The 22789-nt window shown below is 44.0% G+C and overlaps 1 protein-coding gene across 1 annotated transcript in view; it reads left to right on the top strand.

Annotated features, from left to right (window-relative positions):
- Positions 1-2458: 2458 nt before the first annotated feature.
- LOC110490689 (ras-related protein Rap-1b) overlaps positions 2459-22789 on the top strand; it is a 105303-nt gene continuing 84972 nt past the window's right edge. Inside the window, exon 1 of the mRNA XM_036945389.1 lies at positions 2459-2591. The gene's annotated coding sequence lies outside the window, so the exon portion shown is untranslated. The remainder of the gene's footprint in view (positions 2592-22789) is intronic.

Raw genomic sequence — 22789 nt, 5'->3', positions numbered from 1 at the left:
GTGACTTGGTGTCCTGGACAGTCACAGAGCTCACATCTACTCTGTACTGTGACTTGGTGTCCTGTACAGTCACAGAACTAACATCTACTCTGTACAGTATTGTGACTTGGTGTCCTGGACAGTCACAGAGCTCACATCTACTCTGTACTGTGACTTGGTGTCCTGGACAGTCACAGGGCTCACATCTACTCTGTACTGTGACTTGGTGTCCTGGACAGTCACAGGGCTCACATCTACTCTGTACTATAGTATCCATCTACTCTGTACTGTGACTTGGTGTCCTGGACAGTCACAGGGCTCACAGTAACAGACCAGATAGAGCAGTAACATGGATTACATTTGGCTTGTAATCTCATTTCACTAATGTATAAAGCCCTACAACAACCAGACAGAGAGACATTGCAGATGAAGACAGAGAGAATTTCAGAAGGACTAAATTGTGGAGGCATATTACCCAGAAACCCCCAGACAACCAGGGTCACAATGAGGTTGACTTTGAAGGTGACAAACACGATCGTGTGGATGTTATGCTTCTACTCTGTAGCTGTTAATTGGTCCTATATGTATGATGAGTAATCATCAGGTGGATGTTATACTGAATGAATAGACAGTTGTTAATTGGTCCTATATGTATGATGAGTAATCATCAGGTGGATGTTATACTGAATGAATAGACAGCTGTTAATTGGTCCTATATGTATGATGAGTAATCATCAGGTGGATGTTATACTGAATGAATAGACAGCTGTTAATTGGTCCTATATGTATGATGAGTAATCATCAGGTGGATGTTATACTGAATGAATAGACAGCTGTTAATTGGTCCTATATGTATGATGAGTAATCATCAGGTGGATGTTATACTGAATGAATAGACAGCTGTTAATTGGTCCTATATGTATGATGAGTAATCATCAGGTGGATGTTATACTGAATGAATAGACAGCTGTTAATTGGTCCTATATGTATGATGAGTAATGATCATGTGGATGTTATACTGAATGAATAGACAGCTGTTAATTGGTCCTATATGTATGATGAGTAATGATCATGTGGATGTTATACTGAATGAATAGACAGCTGTTAATTGGTCCTATATGTATGATGAGTAATGATCATGTGGATGTTATACTGAATGAATAGACAGCTGTTAATTGGTCCTATATGTACGATGAGTAATGATCATGTGGATGTTATACTGAATGAATAGACAGCTGTTAATTGGTCCTATATGTATGATGAGTAATCATCAGGTGGATGTTATACTGAATGAATAGACAGCTGTTAATTGGTCCTATATGTACGATGAGTAATCATCAGGTGGATGTTATACTGAATGAATAGACAGCTGTTAATTGGTCCTATATGTATGATGAGTAATGATCAGGTGGATGTTATACTGAATGACTAGACAGCTGTTAATTGGTCCTATGTGTATGATGAGTAATGATCAGGTGGATGTTATACTGAATGACTAGACAGCTGTTAATTGGTCCTATATGTATGATGAGTAATCATCAGGTGGATGTTATACCGAATGAATAGACAGCTGTTAATTGGTCCTATATGTACGATGAGTAATGATCATGTGGATGTTATACTGAATGAATAGACAGTTGTTAATTGGTCCTATAATGATCATGACCATAATCCTAGCAGTGGCAGTCACTACCCTTTAAGCTGAGGGAGGACAATTATTTTTATTGTTTTTATTTTACAGCCTATTGGATGACCATTCATATTCCATTCGCCCTGCTCAATGTAACATCGATAGAACAAATAAGAATTTGTTCTTAACTGACTTGCCTAGTTAAATAAAGCTTTAAAAAATAAAATACAAAACAACTGGAAGTTGTCATAATTATAATTACTGTGCAAGTCAATGGAAGGGGGTTGAGAACCATGAGCCTCCTAGGTCCTGTGTAAGCTCAGTTGGTAGAGCATTGTGCTTGTAAAGCCAGGTTTATGGGTTTGATTTACAACGGGTGACCAGTATGAAAATGTATGTACTCGCTCTGCGTAAGGGTGACTGCTAAAATGTAAAAATATAGGCTTTGTACTGAGGTCAATGTACCCAGATGGAAGGATGGAAGCTAGCTGTCGTCTGGTGCTCCCCTACAGAGTGATGTTGAGGCTAATTTAACCTTTTTCTAAAAGTCCTAGTTAATGTAAACCTTCATAGCTGTGTATTTTAATCAATTATTTGGTGAAGTTAATATATTTATAGTTTTATCTAAAAAAAAAGATACATTTAGTTTATGTGTCACTATTTAAATGTTGTATTAAATTCCCTGAGGAGGATGGTCCTCCCTTGAGGAACCTCCACTAAATGCTGGGGGTCGGCTTCCTCTAGTGCATTGTATAATGAAAGCGTATTGTTTGTCAGTCCGATATTATTGGTATGAAATAATGTATTGCGAAATGTCTACACTAGGCTATGTTACAGCTACTGCAATAGCTGAGCACAGTCGAGCGGTGCTCGTCTCAAAACGAGGCTGCAACGTCATGAGAAAACGCAAAACCTCACCCAGAGAGAAGCGACAGACCGAGCGACTAGAGGCGCTAACAGATTGGAGCTACGGAGGATAACTGTAAGTACCTTATCTACACACATTTCTATTGGCTGAGATTTTGTTACTATCTGTGCCATGTTTGCGGCGTTTTCGGCCGCTCGGGATAATGCGAAATAGTGGCACATGATGCCAGGTTTTTTCAGGTAGAATGATCCATTATTGCAAATGAAAACGGGAGACCGGTTTCTGGGGATGCACAACACACGGTTTGCGGAAGCGCAGGTCATATGCCTAGAATATGGCGGAGCAGAGAGTGAAACAATCCAACTCATAATGTTTGGTCAGACAATTTGTATTTATTTTTTTGTCATGCATAATGCAGAACGCGGCATTCTCCGCGGGTTTGTATCCAGCGACAGTTCTCGGTCGCGCGGTTGGGTAACAAAAACAACAGCGTTTTGACCGATATCCTTCCCGTGACGGGGTTGAAGTTACAACGGAAATGGAAAAGTTATTCGATTGTCTAGAATTACACAAGTTCTTTGGGACACTGGGTTCTTATCGATTATCATAACAGGACGCCTGGAATTATTCAAGCGGTTATCAAATGCGCAATTTTTTTTAGATAACATTTGTAATCTATTCGTATTAGTTTTGTACCGTTTTATGCTCTGAAAGCTGCAGCTAGTTCTATATGCCTGCGATACGGGCCCCGCCTAGTTCACGAGTGAATCTGTCGATGGGGAGGGACACAACTGGGTGGTGGTTTCATCTTAGTTAAACGGAACCGAAAAGACGGAATTGTCATATTAGCTTATACTCTTCAAGATCGACAGCATGTTAGATCCATATTTGATATTCATTTTAATAGTGAGATTTTCTTCAATCATACATTCGAAAATATTTAAGATTACTCTGTCTCCTCTGTGACTGCAATCAAATCAACGTTTTATTTGTCGCGTACACAGATTTGGAGTTGCAACGAAATCCTAGCTCCCACAGTTCAGTAATACCTAGTAATACAAAACAATACACACGTAATCCACAAAGTGAAAACACAACGAACACTTGTAAAAGTAACTAACGGTTGTCTCTTATGGGAATGCATTTTGTCCACAGTTATAGATTATAATAAAACACCTTCTGAGTTACAACACAGTTTGAACTACCCTGAACAACTATCAGTCATTCTGCTGGCAGTTATTGGTAAGAGGATGTGGAACCACGGTCAGGGAGAGGGGGAGGGAGAAAGAAAGAGGGAGGGAGGGAGAAAGAAACAGAGAGGGAGGGAGAAAGAAACAGAGAGGGAGGGAGAAAGAAACAGAGAGGGAGGGAGAGAGAGAGAAACAGTGTGAAAGAGGGAGGGAGGGAGAAAGAGGGAGGGAGAAAGAAACAGTGTGAAAGAGGGAGGGAGGGAGAAAGAAACAGAGAGGGAGGGAGAGAGAGAGAAACAGTGTGAAAGAGGGAGGGAGGGAGACAGAAACAGAGAGGGAGGGAGAGAGAGAGAAACAGTGTGAAAGAGGGAGGGAGGGAGAAAGAAACAGAGAGGGAGGGAGAGAGAGAGAAACAGTGTGAAAGAGGGAGGGAGGGAGACAGAAACAGAGAGGGAGGGAGAGAGAGAGAAACAGTGTGAAAGAGGGAGGGAGGGAGAAAGAAACAGAGAGGGAGGGAGAGAGAGAGAAACAGTGTGAAAGAGGGAGGGAGGGAGAGAACTATAGGACTTAAAGAGCTTGTTTGTTGAATGTGTTTTATTTGGTCCTGACCGTTTTATGACCTCTACTCAGCTGTACCTTCTCTCTACTGTTCACTACTGTCTGTATGCGGGGCAAATGTTCAATGCTTTAAATGGATTACTATGTGTGTGTGTGTGTGTGTGTGTGTGTACTAACAGTGTAATGGTTTCTAACGGTTGAATAATGTTATGACTAAGGCTTAATATTAGAAAGACCATTGTGGTGATGATCATTTTCCTATGAGGCGTCCAGAGAATATCTCTTAACCTATGGGAAAGTTTCCTAGTTTCCACCAGTTTCCTGTATGTGTCAGACCAGGGACAAGGCAGTAGTTTCCTGTATGTGTCAGACCAAGGCAGTAGTTTCCTGTATGTGACAGACCAGGGACAAGGCAGTAGTTTCCTGTATGTGACAGACCAGGGACAAGGCAGTAGTTTCCTGTATGTGACAGACCAGGGACAAGGCAGTAGTTTCCTGTATGTGTCAGACCGGGGACAAGGCAGTAGTTTCCTGTATGTGTCAGACCAAGGCAGTAGTTTCCTGTATGTGACAGACCAGGGACAAGGCAGTAGTTTCCTGTATGTGACAGACCAGGGACAAGGCAGTAGTATCCTGTATGTGACATACCAGGGACAAGGCAGTAGTTTCCTGTATGTGTCAGACCAGGGACAAGGCAGTAGTTTCCTGTATGTGACAGACCAAGGCAGTAGTTTCCTGTATGTGACAGACCAGGGACAAGGCAGTAGTTTCCTGTATGTGACAGACCAGGGACAAGGCAGTAGTATCCTATATGTGACAGACCAGGGACAAGGCAGTAGTTTCCTGTATGTGACAGACCAGGGACAAGGCAGTAGTTTCCTGTATGTGTCAGACCAAGGCAGTAGTTTCCTGTATGTGTCAGACCAGGGACAAGGCAGTAGTTTCCTGTATGTGTCAGACCAGGGACAAGGCAGTAGTTTCCTGTATGTGACAGACCAGGGACAAGGCAGTAGTTTCCTGTATGTGACAGACCAGGGACAAGGCAGTAGTTTCCTGTATGTGACAGACCAGGGACAAGGCAGTAGTTTCCTGTATGTGACAGACCGGGGACAAGGCAGTGGCACCAGTGGTCAGACCAGTGGTCAGAATATATTCTATGTTGTTGTGCTGTGGACCCTTGTTTCAGGCTAAGTCCCAAATGGAACTCCAACCCTATTCCCTATATATTGACTAAGGGCCGTAAGGCTCTGTTTCAAAAGTACCAGGGCACAGCAACAGACCAGTGGTACACTATATAGGGAATAAGGTCCCATTTGCCGAGGAACACTTGTTTCAGGGTGCATCCCAAATAGACCCCTATTCCATATCCAAATAGAACCCTATTCCATATCCAAATAGAACCCTATTCCATATCCAAATAGAACCCTGTTCCATATCCAAATAGAACCCTATTCCATATCCAAATAGAACCCTATTCCATATCCAAATAGAACCCTGTTCCATATCCAAATAGAACCCTATTCCATATCCAAATAGAACCCTGTTCCATATCCAAATAGAACCCTGTTCCATATCCAAATAGAACCCTGTTCCATATCCAAATAGAACCCTATTCCATATCCAAATAGAACCCTGTTCCATATCCAAATAGAACCCTGTTCCATATCCAAATAGAACCCTGTTCCATATCCAAATAGAACCCTATTCCATATCCAAATAGAACCCTATTCCATATCCAAATAGAACCCTATTCCATATCCAAATAGAACCCTGTTCCATATCCAAATAGAACCCTGTTCCATATCCAAATAGAACCCTGTTCCATATCCAAATAGAACCCTGTTCCATATCCAAATAGAACCCTATTCCATATCCAAATAGAACCCTGTTCCATATCCAAATAGAACCCTGTTCCATATCCAAATAGAACCCTGTTCCATATCCAAATAGAACCCTGTTCCATATCCAAATAGAACCCTATTCCATATCCAAATAGAACCCTATTCCATATCCAAATAGAACCCTGTTCCATATCCAAATAGAACCCTATTCCATATTATACCGCACTACTTTTGACCAGGGACCATACACTATCGAGGGAATAGGTTGCCATTCAGTCAGACAAGCCCCTGGTTCCCTTCCAGGTTCCGTTTGTTGTGATAGACAGCCAGGCTGATGTGCTCTGCCATTTTTCCAGCTGATTAACTTGAAGCCTCAAGTGGTGCTATCAGACAGTGGTGCTATCAGACAGTGGTGCTATCAGACAGTGGTGCTATCAGACAGTGGTGCTATCAGACAGTGGTGCTATCAGACAGTGGTGCTATCAGACAGTGGTGCTATCAGGCAGTGGTGCTATCAGACAGTGGTGCTATCAGGCAGTGGTGCTATCACACAGTGGTGCTATGTGTTGTCATGTGTTGCTGCCATGCTGTGTTGTCATGTGTTGCTGCCATGCTGTGTTGTTATGTGTTGCTGCCATGCTGTGTTATGTGTTGCTGCCATGCTGTGTTGTTATGTGTTGCTGCCATGCTGTGTTGTTATGTGTTGCTGCCATGCTGTGTTGTTATGTGTTGCTACCCTGCTGTGTTGTCATGTGTTGCTGTCATGCTGTGTTGTTATGTGTTGCTACCCTGCTGTGTTGTCATGTGTTGCTGCCATGCTGTGTTGTTATGTGTTGCTGCCATGCTGTGTTGTCATGTGTTGCTGCCATGCTGTGTTGTCATGTGTTGCTGCCATGCTGTGTTGTCATGTGTTGCTGCCATGCTGTGTTGTTATGTGTTGCTGCCATGCTGTGTTGTCATGTGTTGCTGCCATGCTGTGTTGTCATGTGTTGCTGTCATGCTGTGTTGTTATGTGTTGCTACCCTGCTGTGTTATGTGTTGCTACCCTGCTGTGTTATGTGTTGCTACCATCCTGTGTTGTCATGTGTTGCTACCATCCTGTGTTGTCATGTGTTGCTACCATCCTGTGTTGTCATGTGTTGCTACCATCCTGTGTTGTCATGTGTTGCTGCCATGCTGTGTTGTCATGTGTTGCTACCATCCTGTGTTGTCGTGTGTTGCTACCATGCTGTGTTGTGTGTTGCTGCCATGCTGTGTTGTCATGTGTTGCTGCCATGCTGTGTTGTCATGTGTTGCTACCATGCTGTGTTGTTGTCTTAGGCCTGTCTTTCTGTAGTGTTGTATCTCTTGTCGTGATGTGTGTCCTGTCCTATATTTATAGTGTTGTATCTCTTGTCGTGATGTGTGTCCTGTCCTATATTTATAGTGTTGTATCTCTTGTCGTGATGTGTGTCCTGTCCTATATTTATAGTGTTGGTCCCCGTCCCCACAGAAGTCCTTTTTGTCTTTTGGGAGGCCGTCATTGTAAATAAGAATTTGTTCTTTAACTGACTTGCCGAGTTAAAATAAAGGTTAAATTAAAATACAAATGAACATATTACCTCCAATTACCTTGACTAACCTGTACCCCCCACATTGACTCGGTACCGGTACACCCATATATATATATATATATATATATATATATATATATATATATATATATATATATATATACACAGTGCCTTGCGAAAGTATTCGGCCCCCTTGAACTTTGCGACCTTTTGCCACATTTCAGGCTTCAAACATAAAGATATAAAACTGTATTTTTTTGTGAAGAATCAACAACAAGTGGGACACAATCATGAAGTGGAACGACATTTATTGGATATTTCAAACTTTTTTAACAAATCAAAAACTGAAAAATTGGGCGTGCAAAATTATTCAGCCCCCTTAAGTTAATACTTTGTAGCGCCACCTTTTGCTGCGATTACAGCTGTAAGTCGCTTGGGGTATGTCTCTATCAGTTTTGCACATCGAGAGACTGACATTTTTTCCCATTCCTCCTTGCAAAACAGCTCGAGCTCAGTGAGGTTGGATGGAGAGCATTTGTGAACAGCAGTTTTCAGTTCTTTCCACAGATTCTCGATTGGATTCAGGTCTGGACTTTGACTTGGCCATTCTAACACCTGGATATGTTTATTTTTGAACCATTCCATTGTAGATTTTGCTTTATGTTTTGGATCATTGTCTTGTTGGAAGACAAATCTCTGTCCCAGTCTCAGGTCTTTTGCAGACTCCATCAGGTTTTCTTCCAGAATGGTCCTGTATTTGGCTCCATCCATCTTCCCATCAATTTTAACCATCTTCCCTGTCCCTGCTGAAGAAAAGCAGGCCCAAACCATGATGCTGCCACCACCATGTTTGACAGTGGGGATGGTGTGTTCAGCTGTTTTGCTTTTACGCCAAACATAACGTTTTGCATTGTTGCCAAAAAGTTCAATTTTGGTTTCATCTGACCAGAGCACCTTCTTCCACATGTTTGGTGTGTCTCCCAGGTGGCTTGTGGCAAACTTTTTATGGATATCTTTAAGAAATGGCTTTCTTCTTGCCACTCTTCCATAAAGGCCAGATTTGTGCAATATACGACTGATTGTTGTCCTATGGACAGAGTCTCCCACCTCAGCTGTAGATCTCTGCAGTTCATCCAGAGTGATCATGGGCCTCTTGGCTGCATCTCTGATCAGTCTTCTCCTTGTATGAGCTGAAAGTTTAGAGGGACGGCCAGGTCTTGGTAGATTTGCAGTGGTCTGATACTCCTTCCATTTCAATATTATCGCTTGCACAGTGCTCATTGGGATGTTTAAAGCTTGGGAAATCTTTTTGTATCCAAATCCGGCTTTAAACTTCTTCACAACAGTATCTCGGACCTGCCTGGTGTGTTCCTTGTTCTTCATGATGCTCTCTGCGCTTTTAACGGACCTCTGAGACTATCACAGTGCAGGTGCATTTATACGGAGACTTGATTACACACAGGTGGATTGTATTTATCATCATTAGTCATTTAGGTCAACATTGGATCATTCAGAGATCCTCACTGAACTTCTGGAGAGAGTTTGCTGCACTGAAAGTAAAGGGGCTGAATAATTTTGCACGCCCAATTTTTCAGTTTCTGATTTGTTAAAAAAGTTTGAAATATCCAATAAATGTCGTTCCACTTCATGATTGTGTCCCACTTGTTGTTGATTCTTCACAACAAAATGCAGTTTTATATCTTTATGTTTGAAGCCTGAAATGTGGCAAAAGGTCGCAAAGTTCAAGGGGGCCGAATACTTTCGCAAGGCACTGTGTATATGCTTCATTATTGTGATTTTATTGTATTTGTTTATTTACTAAATATTTTCATAACACTGCCTTGTGGGTTATTTCACGGTAAGGTCTACCTACACCTGTTGTATTTGGCACGTGATAAATAAAATGTGATTTGATAACCTAACACCAAGAGTCGTTGTATTAACTGCTTTTCAGTCTGATCCTCCGATGCTGGCTTTGTTAGTCCAGAGATGTCCGTTAGCCTAAGGAGTCTTGACATCTCGTCTACTTCTCAAATGACACCCTATTCCCTATGTAGTGCACTACTTTTAACCAGGGCCCTATGGGGTAGTGCACTACTTTAGACCAGGGCCCTATGGGGTAGTGCACTACTTTAGACCAGGGCCCTATGGGGGAATAGGGTGCCATTTGGAACGTAGACTAGTGTCTGTCGGTTGTCTCCTGTCTGATTGTGCTAAGCAGCGTATTGGCAGCTGAATGTTTGCAGTGAGGTGTATTAGCGTATTAGGATGTCGCAGAGCACATAGCCAGCCAGCCAGCCAGTCAGTCAGCCAGGCAGTCAGCCAGGCAGTCAGCCAGCCAGTCAGCCAGCCAGTCAGTCAGCCAGCCAGTCAGGCAGTGTTGGGAAGGAAGGAGTCCTGGGGGAGTATAGCCTTTATGCAGAACAACATGGTGCTAGGCTGGCTGTCAGATAGAGCAAATGACTGCCTGTCTGACTTATTGTCTGACTGATTGACTGACTTATTGACTGCCTGTCTGACTTATTATCTGACTGACTGACTGACTTATTGACTGCCTGTCTGACTTATTGTCTGACTGACTGACTGACTGACTGCTGGTGATAAATGACACCTCCCATAGAGACCTCTGGACTGGTCCCTGAGGACAGAGAGAACCATAGACATAGAATGACTTCCTCCTATGGGCACACTCAATATGGCCGCCGGTCCACCTATCACAGGCCCATTGACTTGAATGGGATTTTTTCCCCCCCTCCATTCTAATTATTCTATTTTTATGGAGAGACCCCAATAGCAGACTACTCTGCTGGCTCACCTGAGGCTCTATCTCTCAAATCAACTTTCCTTCAATCCTTGCATCCTATTTCCTCGCGTCCTATTTCCTCACCTCCTTCCCATTAGAGAGGAAGGTTCAAATCTCAAATCAACTTTCCTTCAACCCTTGCATCCTATTTCCTTGTGTCCTATTTCCTATTTCCTTGTGTCCTATTTCCTATTTCCTCACGTCCTATTTCCTCGCCTCCTTCCCATTAGAGAGGAAGTGGGGTTGAGAACAGTGGCGGTCAGTGCCGTTTTAAGACGAGGGAGGATTATTACTATTTTTCTATGAGCACGGCCTTATTTCTATTACAGCATATTGGATGACAGTCCTATTCCATTCACCCAGTTCAATGCAACATCCCACAGGTTTTAGTCTACAACACGATAGTCTCATTTTCCCTGTACCCATCATGAGGTTGCTACAACCTACAGTGGTTCAATTATTTGGTGACGTGAATATATTTAGTATAGTTTTATCTAAAAAGGATAACTTTTTTTTAGAGTTGCTATTTAAAAAATTAAAAAATGAAATTCACTGAGGAGGAAGGTCTCCACTGGTTGAGAAGGAGATGACGAGAGAGGATGTGAGGAGTCACAGATGCAGGAATGGTTCTCTCTCTCAACCAGGGACCCAGGACACTAACGGCTTCCCTCCTGATATCGATGCAAGGCCATCTCCAGGAATGGTTCTCTCTCTCAACCAGGGACCCAGGACACTAATGGCTTCCCTCCTGATATCGATGCAAGGCCATGTCCAGGAATGGTTCTCTCTCTCAACCAGGGACCCAGGACACTAACGGCTTCCCTCCTGATATCGATGCAAGGCCATCTCCAGGAATGGTTCTCTCTCTCAACCAGGGACCCAGGACACTAATGGCTTCCCTCCTGATATCGATGCAAGGCCATGTCCAGGAATGGTTCTCTCTCTCAACCAGGGACCCAGGACACTAACGGCTTCCCTCCTGATATCGATGCAAGGCCATCTCCAGGAATGGTTCTCTCTCTCAACCAGGGATCCAGGTTGAGATGGACTCAAGCTAGGGGCGGGGGCTGTGACATGACCATTGATGATGTACGGCTGTTGGTAAATCCTCCTGGTCATTTCTGGGAAGTGGTGTCCTCCTCCCTCCACTACCACCAGTTAGCCCACTTGTCATTTAGGCCAAAGGGCCTTGTTAAACATGGTGGCCCTCTGACGTTTCCCCTTCTTCCTCTGCCTGCCCGACCTCTCCGCATCCATGAAACCAGAGCTGCTCCCCAGGGTGGCTACATGCTGCTATGCTTGCAGCTAGCTAGTGATTGGCATTGTGTTTCAGGCTAGCAGTTAACATCTAGCTAGTAAATGACATTGTGCTCCTGGGTGGCTAAATGCTAGCAGTTAACATCTAGCTAGTAAATGACATTGTGCTCCTGGGTGGCTAAAGGCTAGCAGTTAACATCTAGCTAGTAAAGGACATTGTGCTCCTGGGTGGCTAAATGCTAGCAGTTAACATCTAGCTAGTAAATTACATTGTGCTCCTGGGTGGCTAAATGCTAGCAGTTAACATCTAGCTAGTAAATGACATTGTGCTCCTGGGTGGCTAAATGCTAGCAGTTAACGTCTAGCTAGTAAATGACATTGTGCTCCTGGGTGGCTAAATGCTAGCAGTTAACGTCTAGCTAGTAAATGACATTGTGCTCCTCCTGGGTGGCTAAATGCTAGCAGTTAACATCTAGCTAGTAAATGACATTGTGCTCCTGGGTGGCTAAATGCTAGCAGTTAACATCTAGCTAGTAAATGACATTGTGCTCCTGGGTGGCTAAATGCTAGCAGCTATCTTAGCTTGTGAATTAAATTATGCTGCTATACATTTTCTAACCAACCTTTAATGGCAATAGTTTCCTCCTGAGGCTGTCAAGATGGCATAAACATCTGACAGGCAGGGGGGGGCTTGTGAGGAAAGATGCCAGGTTGTGATGTTATAGCTAATGCAGTCTGTTGTAGCCTGGCCTGTCTCTTCCTAGTATCTCAGTACAATCTGTCTGTCAGCAGTCTGTTGTAGGCTGGTCTGTCTATTCCTAGTATCTCAGTACAATCTGTCTGTCAGCAGCCTGTTGTAGCCAGGCCTAACTAGGCCTTGTATCTCAGTACAGTCTGTCAGCACCCTGTTGTAGCCAGGCCTACCTAGGCCTTGTATCTCAGTACACTCTGTCAGCAGCCTGTTGTAGCCAGGCCTACGTAGGCCTTGTATCTCAGTACAGTCTGTCAGCAGCCTGTTGTAGCCAGGCCTAACTAGGCCTTGTATCTCAGTACAGTCTGTCAGCAGCCTGTTGTAGCCAGGCCTAACTAGGCCTTGTATCTCAGTACAGTCTGTCAGCAGCCCAAATCTCTGAGGTGCTCTGTTGTTCATCATTGTTCTCCGTCAGTGGTGTGAGACATGTCTGATGAGCTCAGGTTGTCTGCTATTCACGTCTCTCTCTCTCTCTCTCTCTCTCTCTCACTCTCTCTCTCTTTTTGTTAGCTTTTTATTATTTATTCATTTGTAAAAATGTCTATAAACATAATTCCACTTTGACATTTATGGGGTATTGTGTGTGTAGACCAGTGACACAAAATCTCAAAATTAAATCCATTTTAATTTCAGGCAGTAACACAACAAAGTATGAAAAAAATCAAGGGGTGTGAATACTTTATGAAGGCACTGTAAGATCTATAACTTTTGTCCTCTATAACCCCTTAATAAGGCCTGTTTAACCCCTTAATAAGGCCTGTTTAACCCCTTAATAAGGCCTGTTTAACCCCTTAAGGCCTGTTTAACCCCCTAATAAGGCCTTTATAACCCCTTAATAAGACCTGTTTAACCCCTTAAGGCATGTTTAACCCCTTAACGCCTGTTTAACCCCTTAATAAGGCCTGTTTAACCCCTTAATAAGGCCTGTTTAACCCCTTAAGGCCTGTTTAACACCTTAATAAGGCCTGTTTAACCCCTTAATAAGGCCTGTTTAACCCCTTAATGAGACCTGTTTTAACCCCTTAATAAGGCCTTTATAACCCCTTTAGGTAAAGTGACATGAACTTTGCTTTGTTTAAAGGCCTTTTTACCTCAATCGTCTAACACATTTAACACAATAATTACATTCCTGTCTCTTCTATGGCTCTTTCTCAATAATGTGTGTCCCTACCAGCTGTGTGTCACAAGGTTACTGTCATCTCCCGGGCATTACAGCGTTACTGTTATTGTTTAAGCTGAGGAATTTATTGCAGAATACAGAGGTGTCCTGTAAAGTGTCGGAGGGTCCAGGGTGTGTAGAGTCTCGGGGGGTCCAGGGTGTGTAGAGTCTCGGGGGTCTAGGGTGTGTAGAGTGTCGGAGGTTCCAGGGTGTGTAGAGTCTCGGGGGGTCCAGGGTGTGTAGAGTCTCGGGGGTCTAGGGTGTGTAGAGTGTCGGAGGGTCCAGGGTGTGTAGAGTGTCGGAGGGTCCAGGGTGTGTAGAGTGTCGGAGGGTCCAGGGTGTGTAGAGTGTCGGAGGGTCCAGGGTGTGTAGAGTCTCGGAGGGTCCAGGGTGTGTCGAGTCTCGGCGGGTCCAGGGTGTGTAGAGTCTCGGGGGGTCTAGGGTGTGTAGAGTCTCGGGGGGTCCAGGGTGTGTAGAGTCTCGGGTGGGGTCCAGGGTGTGTAGAGTCTCGGGGGGTCCAGGGTGTGTAGAGTGTCGGAGGGTCCAGGGTGTGTAGAGTGTCGGAGGGTCCAGGGTGTGTAGAGTGTCGGAGGGTCCAGGGTGTGTAGAGTGTCGGAGGGTCCAGGGTGTGTAGAGTGTCGGAGGGTCCAGGGTGTGTAGAGTGTCGGAGGGTCCAGGGTGTGTAGAGTGTCGGAGGGTCCAGGGTGTGTAGAGTGTCGGAGGGTCCAGGGTGTGTAGAGTGTCGGAGGGTCCAGGGTGTGTAGAGTGTCGGAGGGTCCAGGGTGTGTAGAGTGTCGGAGGGTCCAGGGTGTGTAGAGTGTCGGAGGGTCCAGGGTGTGTAGAGTGTCGGAGGGTCCAGGGTGTGTAGAGTGTCGGAGGGTCCAGGATGTGTAGAGTCATGTCTGCATGGAGGACTAGAACAGTGTTGGTGGTAGTTGGTTGGCATCTCTGTGTTGTATTTTACAGGCTGTTGCCAGGGTTAATGTTGCCGGGGTTACTGTTGCCGGGGTTACTGCGGCCAGGGTGAATTAATGTGGCCAGGGTGAATGCTGCCAGGGTTAATGTAACACAAACAATTGGAGTACTTGTGTCGGACTCTGAGAAGGATGTTTCTCTAATTGAGGCAGGATGTGGAACACTGTAGTTGAAGATTGAAGAGATCCTGCATTGAGTTATGTAACTGTCAGCCTTATCGTGTGTGTGTGTGTGTGTGTGTGGTGATATATTTTAACACACCAGGCATGACACATTGATCAAACCTTGACCTTTTACAGTATCATTTAATGAGCCTTTATTTCACACTGAGCAGAGAGGGAGCTAGAAGGATCAAGGTCACTCCAATAGAAGTGATGAACAGGTGGCGGTCCACGGCCTTCATCTTGATCCAAACATCTCTTTCAACATCACAACACAGTTCTCTGCTCTTCAACTGTTACATCACAACACAGTTCTCTGCTCTTCAACTGTTACATCACAACACAGTTCTCTGCTCTTCATCTGTTACATCACAACACAGTTCTCTGCTCTTCAACTATGACATCACAACACAGTTCTCTGCTCTTCAACTATGACATCACAACACAGTTCTCTGCTCTTCAACTGTTACATCACAACACAGTTCTCTGCTCTTCAGCTATTACATCACAACACAGTTCTCTGCTCTTCATCTGTTACATCACAACACAGTTCTCTGTTCTTCAACTATGACATCACAACACAGTTCTCTGCTCTTCAACTGTTACATCACAACACAGTTCTCTGTTCTTCAACTATGACATCACAACACAGTTCTCTGCTCTTCAACTGTTACATCACAACACAGTTCTCTGCTCTTCAACTGTTACATCACAACACAGTTCTCTGCTCTTCATCTGTTACATCACAACACAGTTCTCTGCTCTTCAACTGTTACATCACAACACAGTTCTCTGCTCTTCAACTGTTACATCACAACACAGTTCTCTGCTCTTCAACTGTTACATCACAACACAGTTCTCTGCTCTTCAGCTATTACATCACAACACAGTTCTCTGCTCTTCATCTGTTACATCTCAACACAGTTCTCTGCTCTTCAACTGTTACATCACAACACAGTTCTCTGTTCTTCAACTATGACATCACAACACAGTTCTCTGCTCTTCAACTGTTACATCACAACACAGTTCTCTGCTCTTCAACTGTTACATCACAACACAGTTCTCTGCTCTTCAACTGTTACATCTCAACACAGTTCTCTGTTCTTCAACTGTTACATCACAACACAGTTCTCTGCTCTTCAACTGTTACATCACAACACAGTTCTCTGCTCTTCATCTGTTACATCACAACACAGTTCTCTGTTCTTCAACTGTTACATCACAACACAGTTCTCTGTTCTTCAACTGTTACATCACAACACAGTTCTCTGCTCTTCAACTGTTACATCACAACACAGTTCTCTGCTCTTCATCTGTTACATCACAACACAGTTCTCTGCTCTTCAACTATGACATCACAACACAGTTCTCTGCTCTTCAACTATTACAATTACAATACAGTTCTCTGCTCTTCAACTATGACATCACAACACAGTTCTCTGTTCTTCAGCTATTACATCACAACACAGTTCTCTGCTCTTCAACTATGACATCACAACACAGTTCTCTGCTCTTCAACTATTACAATTACAATACAGTTCTCTGCTCTTCAACTATGACATCACAATACAGTTCTCTGCTCTTCAACTATTACAATTACAATACAGTTCTCCATTATTACCGGGGTCTTAAGTTACACGCTAGTCATCGCTGTTGGTTGCTAATCCTGGTAACTAGGAAGTGGGATTTGGTGGTGGTTTAGACTGGTAAATGGTGATCACCTAAAAACATGGTGATGGTTTAGACTGGTAAATGGTGATCGCCTAAAAACATGGTGATGGTTTAGACCGGTAAATGGTGATCACCTAAAAACATGGTGGTGGTTTAGACTGGTAAATGGTGATCACCTAAAAACATGATGATGGTTTAGACCGGTAAATGGTGATCATCTAAAAACATGGTGGGGGTTTAGACTGGTAAATGGTGATCACCTAAAAACATGGTGGTGGTTTAGACTGGTAAATGGTGATCACCTAAAAACATGGTGGGGGTTTAGACTGGTAAATGGTGATCACCTAAAAACATGATGATGGTTTAGACTGGTAAATGGTGATCACCTAAAAACATGGTGGTGGTTTAGACTGGTAAATGGTGATCACCTAAAAACATGGTGGTGGTTTAGACTGGTAAATGGTGATCACCTAAAAACATGGTGGGGGTTTAGACTGGTAAATGGTGATCACCTAAAAACATGGTGATGGTTTAGACTGGTAAATGTTGATCACCTAAAAACATGATGGTGGTTTAGACTGGTAAATGGTGATCACCTAAAAACATGATGATGGTTTAGACTGGTAAATGGTGACCACCTAAAAACATGGTGGTGGTTTAGACTGGTAAATGGTGATCACCTAAAAACATGGTGGTGGTTTAGACTGGTAAATGGTGACCACCTAAAAACATGGTGGTGGTTTAGACTGGTAAATGTTGATCACCTAAAAACATGATGATGGTTTAGACTGGTAAATGTTGATCACCTAAAAACATGATGATGGTTTAGACTGGTAAATGGTGATCACCTAAAAACATGGTGATGGTTTAGACTGGTAAATGGTGATCACCTAAAAACATGGTGGTGGTTTAGACTGGTAAATGGTGACCACCTAAAAACATGATGATGGTTTAGACTGGTAAATGGTGATCACCTAAAAACATGGTGATGGTTTAGACTGGTAAATGGTGACCACCTAAAAACATGATGATGGTTTAGACTGGTAAATGGTGACCACCTAAAAACATGATGATGGTTTAGACTGGTAAATGGTGATCACCTAAAAACATGATGATGGTTTAGACTGGTAAATGTTGATCACCTAAAAACATGATGATGGTTTAGACTGGTAAATGTTGATCACCTAAAAACATGATGATGGTTTAGACTGGTAAATGGTGATCACCTAAAAACATGGTGATGGTTTAGACTGGTAAATGGTGATCACCTAAAAACATGGCGGGGGTTTAGACTGGTAAATGGTGACCACCTAAAAACATGGCGGGGGTTTAGACTGGTAAATGGTGACCACCTAAAAACATGGCGGGGGTTTAGACTGGTAAATGCAGTGTGTGTCTTCTCCGATATGGTCATTTCAGTCGATCATACTGTTCAAGTGCCTGGCTATTTCTACCCAGCAGCAGCACTTGAGATCAGAGACTGATTGGAAAGGGAGAGTGTTTAGCATTTAAATAACTCCCCTCTCTCTCTGTGTGTGTGTGTGTGTGTGTGTGTGTGTGTGTGTGTGTGTGTGTGTGTGTGTGTGTGTGTGTGTGTGTGTGTGTGTGTGTGTGTGTGTGTGTGTGTGTGTGTGTGTGTGTGTGTGTGTGTGTGTGTGTGTGTGAGACATGGACCCTGGTCAATAGAAAGAGTGGTTGTGTGTTTTTTTTAAGGCCCACCTACAAAAGGCTTAATTCATGTCATTCAGATAATCAGTCCTGAACCTCTCAAACCTCCATACCAACGACCCACAATGCATCGGTGTCTGTATGGTTTTCTGTGTGAATAGATAGGAGGAATGAGGCGGGGGGGGGGGGGGGGGGGGGGGGGGGGGGTTGGCGTGGTGGATCAGATACAGGTGACTCAGAACAGAAGAGAGGCTGGAATAGAGCAACACGAGGCTGTGTCCCAAACGGCAGCCTATTCCCTACAGTCCCTACCCAATGGACCCTGCTCAAAAGGAGTGCACTAAACAGGGAATAGGGTGCCGTTTTCATGCAGGATTTCTGTTCAGAGATACGAGTGGGGTTCAAGTGGTGATGTTATCGTAGGACAGCGAGGCAGCGATTTGAAACCTCACCCCCAACATGTCAATTCATAGGAAATTGGAACGGCAAAGTGCTTTGGTGCCTGAATTTTTATAAAGCATCTCGATAGGAGTGCTGGCCTAGGATACATTTTACGTATAGGTGGTCCCATGGATCAATCCCACTACCCTGGCATTACCAGCACCATTCTGTACCAACTGATCAATCCCACTACCCTGGAGTTACCAGCACCATTCTGTACCAACTGATCAATCCCACTACCCTGGAGTTACCAGCACCATGCTGTACCAACTGATCAATCCCACTACCCTGGAGTTACCAGCACCATGCTGTACCAACTGATCAATCCCACTACCCTGGAGTTACCAGCACCATGCTGTACCAACTGATCAATCCCACTACCCTGGAGTTACCAGCACCATGCTGTACCAACTGATCAATCCCACTACCCTGGAGTTACCAGCACCATGCTGTACCAACTGATCAATCCCACTACCCTGGAGTTACCAGCACCATGCTGTACCAACTGATCAATCCCACTACCCTGGAGTTACCAGCACCATGCTGTACCAACTGATCAATCCCACTACCCTGGAGTTACCAGCACCATGCTGCACCAACTGATCAATCCCACTACCCTGGAGTTACCAGCACCATGCTGCACCAACTGATCAATCCCACTACCCTGGAGTTACCAGCACCATGCTGTACCAACTGATCAATCCCACTACCCTGGAGTTACCAGCACCATGCTGTACCAACTGATCAATCCCACTACCCTGGAGTTACCAGCACCATGCTGTACCAACTGATCAATCCCACTACCCTGGCATTACCAGCACCATGCTGTACCAACTGATCAATCCCACTACCCTGGAGTTACCAGCACCATGCTGTACCAACTGATCAATCCCACTACCTTGGCATTACCAGCACCATGCTGTACCAACTGATCAATCCCACTACCTTGGCATTACCAGCACCATGCTGTACCAACTGATCAATCCCACTACCCTGGAGTTACCAGCACCATGCTGTACCAACTGATCAATCCCACTACCTTGGCATTACCAGCACCATGCTGTACCAACTGATCAATCCCACTACCTTGGCATTACCAGCACCATGCTGTACCAACTGATCAATCCCACTACCCTGGAGTTACCAGCACCATGCTGTACCAACTGATCAATCCCACTACCCTGGAGTTACCAGCACCATGTTGTACCAACTGATCAATCCCACTACCCTGGCATTACCAGCACCATGCTGTACCAACTGATCAATCCCACTACCCTGGAGTTACCAGCACCATGCTGTACCAACTGATCAATCCCACTACCCTGGAGTTACCAGCACCATTCTGTACCAACTGAGCTACAAAGGACTGCATTGGTCTCAATAGAAGTTCTGTGCAACATTTGTTGTTTCTCACGTATATCTAAATCTAGGCTTTGGCTCTTAGATGGGGAGGCGTGTAGGTGGGGAGGCGTGTAGGTGGGGGAGGCGTGTAGGTGGGGGAGGCGTGTAGGTGGGGGAGGCGTGTAGGTGGGGGAGGCGTGTAGGAGGGGGAGGCGTGTAGGAGGGGGAGGCGTGTAGGAGGGGGAGGAGTGTAGGTGGGGGAGGCGTGTAGATGGGGGAGGCGTGTAGGAGGGGGAGGAGTGTAGGTGGGGGAGGCGTGTAGATGGGGAAGGCGTGTAGGTGGGGGAGGCGTGTAGGAGGGGGAGGCGTGTAGGAGGGGGAGGAGTGTAGGTGGGGGAGGCGTGTAGATGGGGAAGGCGTGTAGGCGGGGAGGCGTGTAGGTTGGTGATACATTTGCCTCAGCAGTCCTATGGTTTTATGAAGCAGCACATTTGCCTCAGCAGTCCTATGGTTTTATGAAGCAGCTAATTCACTCAAGCCCTTTGTACTTCTAGCTCATAAACTAACTCCTAGAAAAATATATATGTTTATCCTGAAGACTAGAAAGAGATTGTAGAAACTCCTCCTGTCTTAATTCAGCCCCATCCATCTCCTCCCCTCCTTCCCTAATTTCCTCCTTCCTTCCTTCCCTAATTTCCTCCTTCCTTCCTTCTATTCCTCCTTCCTTCCCATCCCTCCTTCCTTCTCTCCCTCCTTCCTTCCTTCTCTCCCTCCTTCCTTCCTTCTCTCCCTCCTTCCATCCCACCCCTCCTTCCTTCTCTTCTCTCCTTCCTTCTCCTTCCTTCCTTCCTTCTCTTCCTCCTTCCTTCCCATCCCTCCTTCCTTCTCTCCCTCCTTCCTTCCCATCCCTCCTTCCTTCTCTCCCTCCTTCCTTCTCTCCCTCCTTCCATCCCATCCCTCCTTCCTTCCTTCCATCCCTCCCTACTTCTTTCCTCCCCCTCTGAAACACAGGGACAGCAGGGAGAAACATCCATTCCAGATGTGTGGGGTGAGAATGCGCTCCCAAATAGAAGGCTATTTATTCCCAATAGAGTGGGACACAGTGGACTTGTTGTTGTTATCATGTTATAGAGCAGAAAAATTAAAGAGGACTTAAAATGTTTCATATACACCCCTTTAACAGGACAAACAACTGTTACAAAACAACTCACCAACCACCCAGTAGCATATTCACAACCAATAGTAATATCATTTACATTTTTAATGTGTGTTTTTCAGAGACGTTCTGAAAAACAGTTGGATTTCTATCAATTGCTCTGTGACATCACTGGAGGGGGGGGGGGGGGGGGGCAGTGAACTAACATTGTGAACTAACCAACTAACATTGTAAACTAACCAGTAAACTAACATTAAACATTGTGAACTAACCAACTAACATTGTAAACATTGTGAACTAACCAACTAACATTGTAAACTAACCAGTAACCTAACATTAAACATTGTGAACTAACCAACTAACATTGTAAACATTGTGAACTAACCAACTAACATTGTAAACTAACCAGTAACCTAACATTAAACATTGTGAACTAACCAACTAACATTGTAAACTAACCAGTAAACTAACATTAAACATTGTGAACTAACCAACTAACATTGTAAACATTGTGAACTAACCAACTAACATTGTAAACTAACCAGTAACCTAACATTAAACATTGTGAACTAACCAACTAACATTGTAAACATTGTGAACTAACCAACTAACATTGTAAACATTGTGAACTAACCAACTAACATTGTAAACTAACCAGTAACCTAACATTAAACATTGTGAACTAACCAACTAACATTGTAAACATTGTGAACTAACCAACTAACATTGTAAACTAACCAGTAACCTAACATTAAACATTGTGAACTAACCAACTAACATTGTGAACTAACCAACTAACATTGTAAACATTGTGAACTAACCAACTAACATTGTAAACTAACCAGTAAACTAACATTAAACATTGTGAACTAACCAACTAACATTGTAAACTAACCAGTAAACTAACATTGTAAACATTGTGTGCGCAATGTTCAGCAATTTTTTATACATAGTGTAGCTATCCTATGGAATTATTTTCCAACAAAATGTTGGGACATAATAGTCCAATGACGCGTCACCACGTTTTTAGATCATGTACAGATGCCGATGTCCATAGTGATAAATAGACGACAAGGTGATTTGCAAGGTACATTCATAGACCTATAGACCTATTCACCGCTGTGATGTCATGGGATAATGTCGAGTCATTTTGTAATGTGAGATATGAGAGGCAGGGATGGATTGATCAGGGGGATGTTGGGGACCACTTGGGCCACCGGAGCTTTAGGTACGTGCATTTTCCACCTCTTAAAACGTTGACTGTTTCTAAAAAAAAAAAAGTAAATAAAGCCCCCGTTAGCTAGCTAGATAGCTACTGTAATGAATAACTAGATGCAGATATGTTGACTACAGAAACTGTGGCTAGCTAGATAGCTATTGTAATGAATAACTAGATGCAGATATGTTGATTTACAGAAACTGTAGATAGCTACTGTAATGAATAGCTAGATGCAGATTTGCAGAAACTGTACAAAGCTGGTGGACATGGAAATAAAATGTGATATTCTCCTGATTGATGGGCTGGGTGCCGCTTGTAATGATGCCCTCGTATCCACATTTCAGCACCACAGCCAATTGTCTACTCCTAAGCTACTGTAGCTACTCCTAGGCTATTGTAGCTACTCCTAGGCTATTGTAGCTACTCCTAGGCTATTGTAGCTACTCCTAGGCTACTCCTAAACTACTGTAGCTACTCCTAAACTACTGTAGCTACTCCTAAACTACTCCTAGGCTACTGTAGCTACTCCTAGGCTACTGGTGGCTACTCCTAGGCTACTGGTGGCTAC

This window comes from Oncorhynchus mykiss, chromosome 15, assembly GCF_013265735.2.
Source record: "Oncorhynchus mykiss isolate Arlee chromosome 15, USDA_OmykA_1.1, whole genome shotgun sequence".
In the NCBI taxonomy this organism is placed as follows: domain Eukaryota; kingdom Metazoa; phylum Chordata; class Actinopteri; order Salmoniformes; family Salmonidae; genus Oncorhynchus; species Oncorhynchus mykiss.
Note: the sequence above shows the minus strand (reverse complement) of the source record. Positions and strands in the feature narration are given on the sequence as shown.